This window comes from Nicotiana sylvestris, chromosome 8, assembly GCF_000393655.2.
Source record: "Nicotiana sylvestris chromosome 8, ASM39365v2, whole genome shotgun sequence".
NCBI classification, from domain to species: domain Eukaryota; kingdom Viridiplantae; phylum Streptophyta; class Magnoliopsida; order Solanales; family Solanaceae; genus Nicotiana; species Nicotiana sylvestris.
The window spans coordinates 51,635,705-51,647,697 of record NC_091064.1 but is presented as its reverse complement, the minus strand read 5'-3'; positions in this window follow the sequence as shown (position 1 = coordinate 51,647,697).

Genomic DNA, 11,993 nt, shown 5'->3' with positions numbered 1-11,993 from the left:
CGGAATGCTAGGAATATATCAGAGTAACCCAGGAATTGATCACTAGAAGGCTGCAAAGAAAGTTTTGAGGCACCTTAAAGGAACAAAAGATTACATGCTCATGTATAGGTGATCCAAGCATTTGGAAGTTGTCGGATACTCGAATTCAGATTTCGCTGGATGTATTGACACTAGAAAATCAACGTTTGGTTATTTGTTCCAATTAGCTGAAAGAGCAATATCGTGGAAGAGTGCCAAATAGTCTGTCATTGCTACATCCGCGATGGAAGCAGAAGTTGTGGCATGCTTGAAACCACAATTCATGCATTATGGTTGCGAAATTTATTTCAGGACTTGGGGTTATCGACACCATTACCAAGCCGCTGAAAATTTACTGTGATAATTCTGCAGCAGTATTCTTCTCCAATAACGATAAGTACTCCAAAAGTGACAAACATATGGAATTAAAGTACTTTACCGTCAAGGAGGAAGTTCAGAAACAAAGAGTGTCACTTGAGCATATTAGAACAGATCTCATGATTGCAGATTCGTTAATGAAAGGTTTACAGCCAAAGATATTTAAAAAACATGTACATAGAATGGGTCTTGGTTGTATTTATGACTGATGTATTTATGATGTTTTGACACTCTAAGCTCATTTATATGGTTCTGATATACATTAGTGATTTCCTGTTTCTCATAATGGTGTACACATTATTGTTTTGAGATATTACATGATCAGTCTCAATGAGACATTATTGTGGATCATAATATTTTATAGCTTATGGACCTGGTACAATGAGTTGCTAATGTTGTAGCATATGGAAGGGAGTATGTAGACAAATTATATATAACCGTCATAACTCACATTTTAGTAGTTTATCGTATTATGATATTTATGATGGACATTATAGAAGAGATTTGTTTATGCGCAACTAATGTTCCTATATTAAATATTAATATTATGTGATTATTGGGCCAAGTGGGAGAATATAAGTTATTTTTCCTACATATATGTGGCCCAATAGGTTTAAGGCCCATAATTAATATTTAATTAATGAGCAAATTTCATCCGTCCGATCGGTTACTTGATAGACGTTTCAGATTAAGTGAGAACCTCTATAAATTGGTCATCTCCCCACATATTAGGGTTACCGTATTTTATTTCTTTCTTCCATCATTAAAGGCGGCGGTAATGAAAGCTAGGGAAAGGGGCGAGAAACCAATTCCAATTAACGCTTTTGTTTTGTGATAATGGCTTGCGATTCATGTATGCTTTCTACAACAATTTTATGTAAGATTATCATGTTCAAGATCCCAATATGAATTAAAGTTTATGCTTACGGGATGGTCGTCCAGGATATATATTATAGAGAGAATTGCAAAATAGCCGGACAAAGGAATTTGAATGTTAAGGGGATGAGGGGACTAGAAGATAGGTACTAGTTGTTTTGTTAAAGTTGGAATCTCTTCCGACTTTTGGATTTTGTTTTGCATGTACATATTTTCCTTGGTATATAAAACTTTTTAATTACCACAAAAATAAAAAAATAAAAAAATAAAAAAATAAAAAGAGTACAAACTGTGAAAAAGAGAGTAGTAAACAATACTTCTTGTTCCAAAGTATCAAATATTTGGGACCAAGCTCAAATTGCCAAAATGATCAATATTTGGAAGCAGACGAGGTGTATAAAAGTGATTGTGGATCTGTCATATCTAATTAATTAATGATCAGCATATCTGTGAAAAAGAAGTGCATGTTATGAAATAAAAGCAATTTAGTAAAACATGAACAAGAAATAAAGACAATTTAGTAAAACATGAACAAGAAATAGAGATAGAGAGAAAGGAAGAGATTTTCTTCTTAAATTGTGTGTATTTTCCTATCTATTACAAGGCCTTTATATAGGCATGAAAAGTGAAGAAAATATGTCATGGAATATGTCATTGAACATAGAAAATATGTCATTGAATATGTCATTAACCATTTGAGAGAAAGATCATGGAGGAAGAGTAGACATCCACCATATTTTGATTTTTATCATAACACTCCCCCTTGGATGTCGATAAATAATGTGCCTCGTTAAAACCTTATTAGGAAAAAACCCTATGGGAAAAAATCCTAATGAAGGAAAAAGAGTACACATATTTAGAAATATGCCTTTTGGTTACATCGTTAAAAAACTTGCAGGGAAAACCCAATGGGACAAAACCTTGTACGGAAAAAAGAGTACAACGCGTATTAACTCCCCCTGATGAGATCATCAGTTCACATCGTTGAGCCTTCGTATCCCAATCTTGTACACTAGTTTCTTGAAGGTTGACGCCGGTAGATATTTGGTGAACAAATCAGCCATATTATCACTTGAACGGATCCGTTGCACATTAATATCACCATTCTTTTGAAGATCATGTGTGAACAATAATTTAGGTGAAATGTGCTTTGTCCTAACTCCTTTATGAATCCTCCCTTTAATTGGGCTATGCATGTTGTATTTTCTTCATACAAAACTTTGGGTAGTTTATCACACTTCAAACCACATTTGTCTCGAATAAGATGTATAGTAGACCTCAACCATACACATTCTCGACTTGCTTCATACATAGCAATTATTTCAGCATGATTAAAAGAAGTAGCCACGATTGATTGCTTAGTCGATCGCCAAGATATGACAGTGCCACACATGTAAACGCATAACATGTTTGAGATCAAGCCTTGTGTGTGTCAGATAAATACCCCACATCGACATAACCAATAAGATCGGTATTGCAATCATTGCCATAAAATAAGCCCACACCGGTAATCCCCCTTAGATAACGCAATATGTGCTTGATTTCATTCCAATTTCTCCTTGAGCGGAGTTATATCTTGCTAAGACATTAACTGAAAAAGTTATGTCATGCCTTGTAGTGTTAGCAAGATATATTAGCGCACCAATTGCATTAAGATATGGTACTTTAGGACCAAGAAGCTCTTCATTATTTTCATGAGGTCAGAGTGGATCTTTATTTATATCGAGTAATCTCACAACCATCGGGGTACTTAATGGATGTGCTTTATCCGCATAGAAGCTCTTTAAAATCTTTTTAGTGTATGCTGATTGATGGACAAAAATTCCATCTTTCATATATTCAATTTGTAGACCAAGACAAAATTTTGTCTTTCCAAGATCTTTCATTTTAAATTCTTTCTTTAAACAGTCTTCTGCTTTAGGAAGCTCTCCGGGAGTTCTAATGATATTTGAATCATCAACATACATGGCGATTATAACAAATTCAAATTCATATCCTTTTATAAGGACACAAGGACAAATTGAATTATTCTTATACTCTTCTTTCAACAAGTATTCTCTCGGGCGATTATACCACAGGGGCCCTGATTGTTTCAATCCGTATAAGGATTTTTGAAGCTTTATTTAATAAATTTCTTGGAAACCTTAATATTCTCCAAGACAATTTAAATCTTTCAATGATATCCACTATACGCATATCAAGTTTTTCATATATTGCCAGATTAAAACCTGAAGTGACTATATCCACTATAAGAGAACATGTCTCCATATAATCAATGTGAGGATATTTACTAATTTTCTTGTGCCACAAGTCGTCTTTATGTCTATCGACTTGAACCTTTCGCACAAGAACACATTTATACCTCAATTGACTTTATACTTTCAGGTGTTGGACTATCCGTCCAACTTCACATTTTTCAAGTGAAGTCAATTTCATTGCGTATTTTTTATTTGGCCAATCTTTTATCCGTCCAAATTTCATGACAGATTTGATCTCAAGATCCTCGTCAATATTAATCATATTGAGCGCTACATTATATTAACAATATCGTCGACAATCATTTTATGTCGGTTCCATTATTACCCAATAAAGACATAACTTATTGAGATCTCTTTATTTCATTATTTTCAGGTACCTGAGCCTCTCCCATGAGGTCTTATGAAGTGTTATGTCGTGGTGCTCTTCTAGGGCACTTGCCTCCTTATTATGACCATATTGAATATTTGCCTCTCTCCTTCTTCAAGGAGTTTTATCTTTGGAACCGATTGGTCTGTTACACTTCATGCGTGCCATAGACTCTGTCCCTCATGGACTTTATTCTATTTGGAGCATTAGCAGCTGAAATATGACATTTAGCTTTGGGTCAGCAAATGCGTCTGGCAATAATTTGTAAATGAATTATCACTTGAACTTCAAGTTTATATTTTCTTGTACGAGGATCTATATGTATTCATAATAATTCATTTCACGTATCACTTTCTCAGCTGCCCATTTTCTCCCCCTAATGTTGGGATCACCAACACATTTCCCAACCATCTTTGGGAACTCATCTTTGTGCATTTTGGTGGCATAATTAAATCATATAGCACATCCATATTTCTATATAGAAATTATTTGGTTCCTGACCCTGAACCGATTGTGATAGGGAGAAATTTTTATAACTTGGCTAGATGCGTACAAGTGCTGCTGTATATTAAATAATAAATCTCATACCAAATTTCGTTTTTGGGAGTTTTGTTCTCATAACCAATGATTTAGCTATAATTGGAGGCATACAATTTCTGCTAAACCAACTTGGATTTAAACCAGTATTATTAAGATAAATCATCATAATTTATATTCTGGAATTGTGCTCTAATAATTTGAGCAAGCAATCTTGCAAAAACCAAACTGCAAGTTGATAACAAATGCACATGTGACCATAAAATAGATGCATCTATTAAAATCATATAATAGTAAACGGTCCACATTCCAGAAATCAAAGGATTCAATCCCAACCTTTAACTGGTATATCATGAGAATAAGCAGCACAAGAGAATTCTTGAAGAATCTTCTATTCTTCAATATGTGTCAATGTAATTCTTAATTAATTTTTCGCATCATAATTGAACCGATATGGTCAACCGGTCATGCCAATTAATATTTATTTTAGTAAATCTCTAGTTTACTTGTGGCATATGATTCCAGCATCATGCTTATATTTGTGTAGTACAAATAGAAAGAAGATCGGGTAACCTTTCATATTTACCCGGTATGATTATAGAAATATGAAGATATTCAATCATCCTTTCATTTATAGTCTCAATATGCCAATCACTTTGACTTATATATTTGAAACTCAAAAAGTTTCTTTTGAGACTTTACAATATCAATGTCATGAATAAGTTTATTCATCCGGGTAGTAACAAATTAGTTTTTTCGGAGTTCTTAACAACTTTTGTACTACAAGATCTTTTATCATACCATTCCTATGCTAAATGTCTCCTTCACGGAGAAAATTATATCATAATAAATTGTCATGGTCAAAATCATCATAAGCAAAATCATTTCTTGCTTTAATTTTGACTTTAATAACTTTTATAAGGCATGACAAAATAATATTTGGCATATCACATGTACGCGACCAATGACATATTCATGTAACCACACAATAATATTTATTCTCTTTATTTTACTCAAACCTCCCTTAGAGGTGAGTTGTGTGGTATTCATATAATCATGAATTGCATGTCTTTATTCATTGCTTTTATCACATATTGCCACATTCAACTTTAGGAATGGGTTTGCATTCTCAATGCTTATCATAAGTCACATTCTCTTCAAGGAATGGATCATAATCAGCGACGTATTTTCATACCAATTTGATGGTAAGCATTGCCTTCACATTTTGAAGGACTATTTTGAGAATCCTTATTGTTGTCCTTTTATAATCATAGTGATGATTATTATTATTTTGATATTTGGAACGCCCACGTTCATTGTTCAACCACTTGTCTTCATTGAAACTTATTATGCATTGTTATCACATTCACTTCAAGAATGAAGCAAATCAAGTGGGGCAATTTTCATGCCTGTTCATGAAAAATATATTATTTTTCTTTAGTCATCATTATATCATCAATATGGTACATTGGGACTCAAACCCAATATCTTACCAATATAAAGGCATGTTAGGCCATAATAAATTGGGGCACAAACCCAACTCTTATCATTATGGAGCATAAGGACTTGATCCCGATATCTATTCCTCAATTAATGGCATAATAGGCTAAACAATATTGAAATTTATTCGCAAGCTTTAATTTCAATCACATGCCAAAAAAGTTATACACAACTAATTTGCAACTTAGCAAATCAAATTTGCTTTCTTAAATAAGTGTACAAATCTCAAATCAGCGTAAAGCTTTATTAATTATTTGTAGAATCTATATGAAATACAATCGTTTGTAGTCAGAATATCTTTTCTAAATTCTATTAGAGTTTAAAAGGATCATAAAATCATTGTCATAATATTTATTGAGTCTCTCTCAAAAATATTGTTGTTTTCGGGGTATACCCTACCTATTGGATTTGATTTAACGCCATGACTTTCCTTCACTCAATTCAACCAAGCAATTAGTGAATAAATTTATCAAAAGTACACCATATAGGTAACAACACATATATAGTATTAATACATAAATTCAACATTTATATTACCTGAAAAGTGACATTATAGGTAACAACTTACCAATTGTAGCTTGTGCATCATTCATATAAAATATTTAAAAATGGTAAGTTAGTAGAAAGCATCAAGTAGGTTATGGATACTCAAAAATACCTCTTCTAGTAGTCATACTAATGATTGTTTGCTTTCAAATGATACGACCATAAATTATGAAGTATATTTTCTCAATAGCTGGTTTGTTTCCCAAACTTCAAAGAAGTAATTAATCAACCTAGATAAAGATGTGAAGTATTTCTTGTTTTCTTCAAGATGATTTATGCTTTTACTCAGTATGACCAATTTTATTTTATTTTTTATTCCTTTTTTTGTACTATATGCAAGTGTAAAAATCCAAAAGAAAAAAATATTCATCCAAGTAAAAGAAAATGTTAAAAGCGGCAGGACAGATTGAAGATAGTTAACACATAAATATGCATAAGACAATTTATATAAAATATCCTTGGTTACCATGACATGCATCATATCAACAATTAACTGCTACTATGATTTTAACATATAGAACTTCGAAAATTTTATTCCATTCATGTGATATAAAAGATGTAATATTAATATGTGCTTATGCAATACAGGTGTAGTACAAAGTTGTATGCATATGAGATTTTAAAAGGAATGACAAGTACAAGATAATCATACCTTCTTACATTTCATTACTTACCATATGTAGTTTCTCTTTACATTTAATCATGTGATGATATGTATGGCTTCTAATTGTAATCTTTCTGGATGTAGGAAAAATTTTGTAGATATATATATATACAATTGGTTAGAGACTCGTGCTGATAACGTGTTATGAAATAAAAGCAATTTAGTAAAACATGAACAAGAAATAAAGACAATTTAGTAAAACATGAACAAGAAATAGAGATAGAGAGAAAGGAAGAGATTTTCTTCTTAAATTGTGTGTATTTTCCTATCTATTACAAGGCCTTTATATAGGCATGAAAAGTGAAGAAAATATGTCATGGAATATGTCATTGAATATGTCATTAACCATTTGAGAGAAAGATCATGGAGGAAGAGTAGACATCCACCATATTTTGATTTTTATCATAACAGTGCGAACTTTTACTAGGCTACCAGAAAACTCTTTAAAGTGGTATAACTTATTCCTTTAATGCAGCGTGATTTACGAATATGTTATCTTTCAAGTAGGGGTATTAATGGATATTCGAAAATCGACCAGACCGAATCGTACCGCACCAAACTGACTTTAGGTTTCTTTTTAAGAAATCGTAGGTTTTTATATAAATTTATAACCGCACCGATAATTAGGGTAGGTATTTTATTTTATAAAAATAAACCGAAAAATACCAAACCATACCGAATAAATTTTACATGTAGAAAATATATTTATTTAGTAAGTTTAAAAGTAATAATGCATTAAATTTTCTTTAGGCCTTGGAATTATGAAAACTATTACAACACAACAAGTAATTAAAGTCAAAATACTAATTCCTAAATTATGCTACTTCTACTTAAACTAAGTTATTTCAAGTATCTTTATTAGAAGACACAAAGTATTCTAGAGATTATGAGTAGCAAACTACGATGTATTGAATGTGTTTCCTTTCATATAATTTGGATTTATCTTTTTGAATATTTAATCTTCTATAGACTTTATTCTTGAGTCCCAACTTTGTATATCTTTCAACTCGTGTGATTTATATTATCTTTGCCTTTATTTGATTTCTTTTACGCTGTTGTAGAATAGTTGATGGATCTATCTAGCCATCTTTTTTTTTTTAATTCATCGCCCTTTAAACAATAAAAATTTCTAGAGAGTTTTGCTAAGTCCTATAAAAGAACGTTTGTTATTGCATTCTACTTCTACTGGTGAATTTTACATGATATAAAAAAATACCGAAAATTAACCGAACCGTACTGATACCGAAGAGAAACCGACATGATTGAGACGGTTTCGAAAAGTCTAATTTTGATTATACATAATAGAATAACCGAAAAATTGGTATGGTATAAATTTTATAAAATAATCGGCCGAACCGAACCATTGTCACGCACAAGTTGTGACTTCAATTGCTGCTGAGCTCGTAATTAAATTAACTATCAAGAGTTTTTGTTGGATACATAGATCACTCCACCCTTAATCAAAGGTCTGAAATTCGAGTCATGAAAAAAAAAATTGTAGGAAGTACTTTTCCCCTTAATAAGTATTACGCGCAAATACGAATATTAGACGCTAAATTTAAAAATAAAAACGAAAATATCTTTGAAAGAGTCATTCTATCAAATTAGTGACAAATTATTTTTATATACTACTCCTAAGTGCTAACCTTGTCATTTATTATATTAATCTTTCATGATAACGTACAACATGACTTGACATCATAATCAGTCGGGGTGTATATAGGCCAATTTGGTTAAGAGTTTCCCATTTATCAAATCAAATTAATTGTGTTGATTTTGGCAACGATCCAATCGGTCGTTTTGAGCTTTTGCACCTTGCTCGTCAGTTCTCGGGCATAACTTGCCCCGTGTGAAGGATTATGACTTATGTAAATCGCTGGTTTTGGTTTTCAGGGTAATCGGAACGAATTTGGAAGAACAGTTCTCACTTTAAAGTTTAAAATTTGAAAGGTTTGACCAAGATTTGACTTGTTGGTATATGATTTCGGATCGAAATTTTTATGATTTGGTTAGCTCCGTTCGGTAATTTGGGACTTAGGCGCGTGATCGGAATGCATTTTGGAAGTCCGTGGAAGGTTTAGGCTTGAATTGGCGAAATTGAGATTTTGGCATTTTCCGTTTGATAGGTGAGATTTTGATATAGGGGTCGGAATGGAATTCCGGAAGTTGCAGTAGCTTCGTTGTGTCATTTGTGACGTGTGTACAAAATTTCAGGTCATTCGGACGTGGTTTGATCAGGTTTTTTATCAAAAGCGTAATTTGGAAGATTTTGGAATTCTTAGGTTTGAATTCGATGCGAATTTGGTATTTTAATGTTGTTTTGAGCTTTTCGAAGGTTGGAACAAGTTTCAATGATGTTAGGGAATGTGTTGGCATGTTTGGTTGAGGTCCCGAGGGCCTCGGGTGAGTTTCGGGTGGTCAATCGGGCCATTTCATGTCTTTAAGAGTTGCAGAAAACTGCTGAAGGATTTCAGGAAATTTGACCTTCGCGTTCGCGAAGGGTTAGCCGGTGAGGCTGAGGAATTAGCCTTCGCGTTCGCGATGAAGGCTTCGCGTTCGCGATAAAGTCTTCACGTTCGCGATGAAGGCTTCGCATTCGCGAAGGGCTAGAGTCTTGTGCATCGCGTTCGCGAGGTTCATGTCGCGTTCGCGTAGAGTAATTTGATCAGCTCGGCTTGAGGCATTTTATTCATCGTGTTCGCGAGTGGTGTAACACGATCGCAAAGGTTTATTCCGAGGAAGCATCGCGTTTGCGATGGGTAGGTCGCGATCGTGAAGAAGAAATTCTGGTCAAGGTTATTTTGTGCTTCGCGATCGCGAGGCTTTGACCGCGTAATGCCTCGCGTTCGTGAAGAAGGAAATTTTACCTGGGGCAGAATGTTTAAAAATGAGTTTCGCGAGCTTTGGTCTATTTTCTCCATTGTTGAGCGATTTTTGGAGCTTTTGAGAAAGATTGAAGAGGGAATCGAATGGTAACACTTGGAGGTAAGATTTTTGAATTCTATACTCGATCCTATGTTGATTCCTACTTGTTTAATCATGAAATATGAGGAAATTAAAGCCTAAAATTGGGGAATTAGGGCTTGTAATTGGAGACCTAGACATTGGGATTTGAAGGGGCATTTGAGGCCGATTTTGATGTTCTTGGTATGTATAGACTCGTGAGAGGATGAGGATTTTACTAATGTGACTTTTATCTGATTCCGAGACGTGGGCCCGGGGGCCAGGATTGAGCAATTTCGAGATTTTGATGTAAAATTGGATATTTCGAGTGGGCTTCGTTCCCTTTGCATATTTTAATGATTATGTACTGATTATGGCTAGATTTGGAGCATCCAGAGGTCGATTCTTGCGAGCAAGGCATCGCGGGCTAGAGTTTGGACCAGATCAAGGTGAGTAATGATTGTAAATGATATTCTCAGTGTTTGAAACCCCGGATTGCACATCGTAGTGCTATATCGAGGTGAGGCACACGCTTGATGACGAGTGTGGGGTCGTGCACTATTGGAGATTGTGACTTGTTCCATCCCGATTGATGATTTTACCACCTATTTGATTGAAAACTATTTGTTATCATCATTATTTGGGCCGAATGCCATATTTGGGCCTAGTGCCAACTATTTGAACCCTTCGGGGATTTTTATTGATATTTCCTCACTGCTTTGACTTTATACTTGAACGCAGTCATGTTATTTTCCACTATTTTACTACTCAGCCATATTTACTCAGTTTTAATACTTAAATGACATTTTAAGTGATGTTTGGGCTGAGAAACACTGTTTTACTATTACCCGACGGGCTTGTGAGGATTTTTGACTGAGTAAGGCCGAGGGCCTATGTTGTGAGGAAACACTGATACTAATTTGAGGCTGAGGGCCTGAGATATGTACGCCACGAGGTGGCTTGATTGATATGAGGCCAAGGGCCTAGTTTGATGCCACGAGATGGCTTGTTATTACGCTTGGGCCGTAAGGGGCCCCTTCAAGAGTCTGCACACCCCCAGTGAGCGCGGGTACCCATTGTGATGTGAGATATAGCCCGAGGGGCTAGTATTGTTCTATGTGATTGCCCGAGGGGCTGGTATTGTTCTGAGATATTGCCCGATGGGCGAATTTATTGACATTGTGTCCGAGGGGCGAACCTTATGTGTTTATCTTTCTTATTTGTATGTCATGTACCTGTTTAATTGTGTATTTGTGCCCGAGGGGTGGCTTTCTGTATTTATCTGCACTAATTGTTTTGCATTCATTTGCGCAACTGTTGAGAAAATTATTTTCAAAGAAGTTTAAACTGAGCTAAGATATTTTAAGAGATTTTCAGCTTCATTGCTTTCTTACTGGTTTTTGTACTGCTTCTATACAGCATGTTGATGCACTTTTCATGATTTCTTACCATTCAGACTTTAGTTATGATTATTACTCACTGAGTTGGAGTACTCACTTTACTCCCTGCACCTTGTGTGAAGATTCAGGTATTTCTGAACCCGGTAGCGGGTATTGACTGATCGGAGGCAGAATCATTGGAGTTTAGCAAGGTAGTTGCCGGCGTTCGCAGCATTGCTTTTCTCCCTCTTGATTTCCTTGGACTGTATTTAGCCTATTTCAGAACTTAGTTGTAATTTTAGACCTTAGTAGATGCTCGTGACTTGTGACACCTCGATGTCGGGCTGTGTTTGGGTTGTATTGCGCACATTATAAAATCTTTTGCTTAGTTTTTGGCTTATTTACTCATGCTTAGACTGTTTATAGATGTTTAAATGTTTTAAAAATTGAATTGGGACTAGTTGGCTGGCCTTGTCTTCACGAGAGGCGCCATCACGACCGGATCCGTGTTTAGGGTCGTGACAATT